Raw genomic sequence first — 4062 nt, 5'->3', positions numbered from 1 at the left:
TTACATTGTGTTCATTGGTTTTCTTTAGAGTCCTCTTACATGATGAAATTGAAGATGATTTGGAGTAGAGATTAGATAATTATTGCATTTATAATGAAGTGAAAAAAGGAAGGAGAGTAATAAAATTATTTTTTTTTGGCAGATTTAATCAAAACGACGTAGTTTTGACTGGTTTCGCATCTAAGCTTATATGCTTAACAGCCCCATATTCACTTTCCCCTATATATATATATTTATATGTGTGTGTGTGTGTGTGACGTTTAAAATATTTTTCACCCGTATGTAACACGAGCCACTATCCTAGTTTCAAAATATAAGAAGTTAAACCATGTTACTTTCTTTACTTCTCTTCTTCTAGTTTTTTTTGGGATCGTTTAAACTCATTTCTGTGATATCACAATTTCTCCGGTTGATATAAACGTGTTTATTTCGTGAAACCATCAAACCGAACTCTGACATAAAATGGTTGTGGAAGCATAGAGAAATCTTTCACCGAATGCACTACCATGTCATGAAGAAAAATGAGAACACGAAAAACCACTTTTTTCGATGGTAGCTTTAATGACATCGAGATGGTAAAAAATGGACGTTATAGGGAACATAAGTGATTCATCTGATAAAACATTCAGTTTACATTGACTTTAACAGATGCTGTTAACATACATTAATATTATAAACCAATCACACGTAACATAATAATAACTAATAAGGGTGTGTTCATTTCACAAAATTATTAGGAACTTAAAGGAATTAGAATTTAAATCCCATAACAAGACGTCTTAGATTCAACAAGAGATGGAATTGGAATTTAACTGAATTCTAATAAAATTTAACATTGGGTGGAATTCATAAATCCTTTCAACTATGGAAGAAAAGTAGATAAAATGGATGAGATGTTTTTAGCGATCTGAGAGGATTAAAGAAGAATTTCAATTTCATCAACAAATTTACTAATCAAATACTCTATAGATTTCTCAAACATTTAATTCCATTTTTAATTCCAATTACGTTAAAAAAATTCCACAAATCAAACACCCCTTAGCATCATTTATGTAGTTAGTTAGAAATAGGAACCCATTTCTTTGGATTTACCATTTGTATGGCCAGGGACAGGGGATAAGAAGTGATTTGGGATTAAAAAAATGATGACTTTACATTTGATTTCGTTATACTCTTAAAGTTCCTTAATATTATAAAATATAAACCAAAATCACATATGTGTGTATAAACAAATTCATATACTTTGTTAAAAATAGAAACTGAATTCTTTAGATTTATCACACGAACCTATAAAGCAGTTAACTGTATTAGGGTAATCGGTTTCATTTGCTCGCCACCCTTAGGATTGTTTTCATGGATTGCAAAAGGGGCTTTAAAAGCTTATGTGACCTGCTTTAAAGCCCTATACATAATATTGGAGCGGTAAGGGAGGGGCTTCAACATATTATCGGGTGGCAAAGAAGGGGATTCAACACATGATGGACCCAAATACTAAAGGGGTGGGGCTTTAACGTGGTAACGAGGTATTAAGCACAACACAGTGTTAAAGGGATAAGGCTTTAACATGACATGACGCTTTAACTTTGTCTTTAAAGCCCCTCCACAACAACCAGCCTTAGTGGTCGTTTTGTAGCCTCTCAACAATCAGTCAGATGTAAAGTGTATTTGGTTCACTTAAAAGATCATTTCTTATTGGTTCATGAAGCCTCTTAATAGGTAAGTTTTGAAAACCTGCAATCTAAAAAAGATCTGCGCAAGCACTTTTGTCTACGCTGCACAGACCGTGCGTAATCATTGTCATCAACATTGTCAATAGCAGACTGTTTGTTTTTTCGAAGACGTTTCATTAAAAACGTCTGCGCGAACTTTTCTTGGTGTAGACTTAGTCCATCCACTTCTAAATTCTTCTAAGGTCCGCAGAGAGTTAAACACTACCACTTGCCAACGCCCACCGCCCACCGCAACCACTACACCCACCACCGTCCACCCATCACCCACCGTCCGCAACCACCACTGCCACCACCCACCACCACCTTCTATCACCACCGCCGTCTGCCACAATCGTCAACAACCACCGCAACCCGCAACCCACAACCCACCATCCGCCACTACCACATGTCACCACCTTCTACCATCATTGTCCACCACCTATCACCATCGTCTATCATCACCGTCCACCACCACAACTGTGACATCTGCCCTGATCCGACCCGACCCAGGTACCCGTTTCTCTGACCCGATCTCTTTCTTTTATGATTTAATATTTATACTTATACTTTACTTTTAATAATAATATATTTTCCTTCCCGCCTCTATCTCTCTCTTTCTTTCCGCCGTCCCGTCCCTCTCCTTCTCTCTTTCCGCCTTCTTTTCCCTCTTGTCGCCGTCCCGCCCTTAAGCCTTGTTTCCCTCTTTTTCTTCTAACTCTTTTGTTCCTTCCCGCCTAAGGTTGTCTGCGCAGACCCCTTGCAAGGAAGCCTGCGTGAAGACCACCTGTTTCAGCGATACGCGAGACGAACTCTTCTCGCAGCGCGCTAAGAATTGTAATTCTTCTCGCAGCGCGCTAAGAACGGTAGTTCTTCCAGCGACGCGCTAAGGATTTGTAGTTCTTCTCGCAGCGCGCTAAGAATCGTAGTTCATCCCTCGACGCGCGAAGAATTATAGTTCTTCCCGCGGCGCGCTAGGAATTCTAGTTCCTCCCGCGGCGCGCTAAGAAATGTGATTCTTCCCGCGGCGCGCTTAGAAATGTAGTTCTTTCCGCGACGCGTTAAGGTTGGTTCTGTCTGCCTTCGCGCTCGCGCACTTTTGCCTTCGCGCTCCAGCCTTCTCGCGCTAAACCCTTTGAGTTTTCTTCTGTTGAATCTAGCCGTTTGCTTTTGTGTTGTCTTATCTTTTGTGCTGTTGACCTAATCTGCTTTATGTCTGAAAAGTTACTTTCGGCGCAGCATGCGCACCAACCCCATTGGTTGGCAGAAAAAGTGACTGACATTATCTTTTGAGATCTGCTTTTTCCATGCTTGACCAGAACCTTTATCTGACCCGCCCATGCTTTTTACTGTTCCCTGTCAGCTTTATCTTGCCTCTGCAGCTGCCATATCTTTCCATATCTTTTGCTTTTGGATTCTTATGCTTTTTGATATCTTTTGCTTGATCCTGTTAAAGATCCTTTCCCCTTTTCTAGGGATTATGTCTCCTAGGGTTTTCCTATAAATAATAGTAATATTTTCATAACACTACACACACAAAACACTTAATCTCTCCTGTTCTCTTGCCCCTTGCTCTCTCTGCCATCTTCCTCTCTGCCTCCGTCTTCCTCCCTGTTCTGCCCTGCTTTTCCGGTAATATATATATATTATATATAATAATTTACTTATTAATTATGCTAACTTATGATCAAGACTTAAATCAATTCATTAAAACAATAATCTTATTTATAGGTTAACTTGTGCTTGTTTAAAGTTGGTTCTTGCTTTATCTTTCACCGCATCGTTTATCAAGTGAGTAATCTCGTACCTAATCCCTTTTTATTTTTAATGTTTTGGGATGTTCATGTGTTCGTACAAACTTGAGTCTTAAACTTGTTTATGAACTTTAGTCGCGCAGTATCCCATGTGTTGAGGACGTTTACTTGGCTGTTTATTTGTATGTGTGTATCATTAACCGCTTTGTTCGGCCTATTCCGAAGTTTTCATGGATCCATTAGATGAACACGGGAGACCTATCGTTTACGGTTTTCTTTGTTTACACTTGCACAGATGTTTTCTCGTTTTTGTGCTCAATTGGGAGCACGGATTGAACTATGAACTATGAGCTATGATCTATTTAGGCTTGATCACAATCTGATTGCACCCTTGTTAAACACCAGACATACACGTGTTGCGCGCAGATTTATTGTTATCTATGTATTGTATTAAACTTGATTTCTCACCAACACGCAAGTGTTTGACGTTTATTTTAACACATGTTCAGGTTTGCAGTAGCTGTTTTGGAGCTTGTGGACACATAGGAAGTTTCTTTATTTTGGACCTAGATTAAAATGTATCAAGACAAGTTATTGCTGTT

Source organism: Bidens hawaiensis, unplaced genomic scaffold (genome assembly GCF_021521415.1).
Source record: "Bidens hawaiensis isolate Kalapana, Puna unplaced genomic scaffold, B.hawaiensis_p1.1 tig00019347_1, whole genome shotgun sequence".
Lineage (NCBI taxonomy): Eukaryota > Viridiplantae > Streptophyta > Magnoliopsida > Asterales > Asteraceae > Bidens > Bidens hawaiensis.
The sequence above is the reverse complement of the archived record's forward strand: the minus strand, read 5'-3'. Positions refer to the sequence as shown.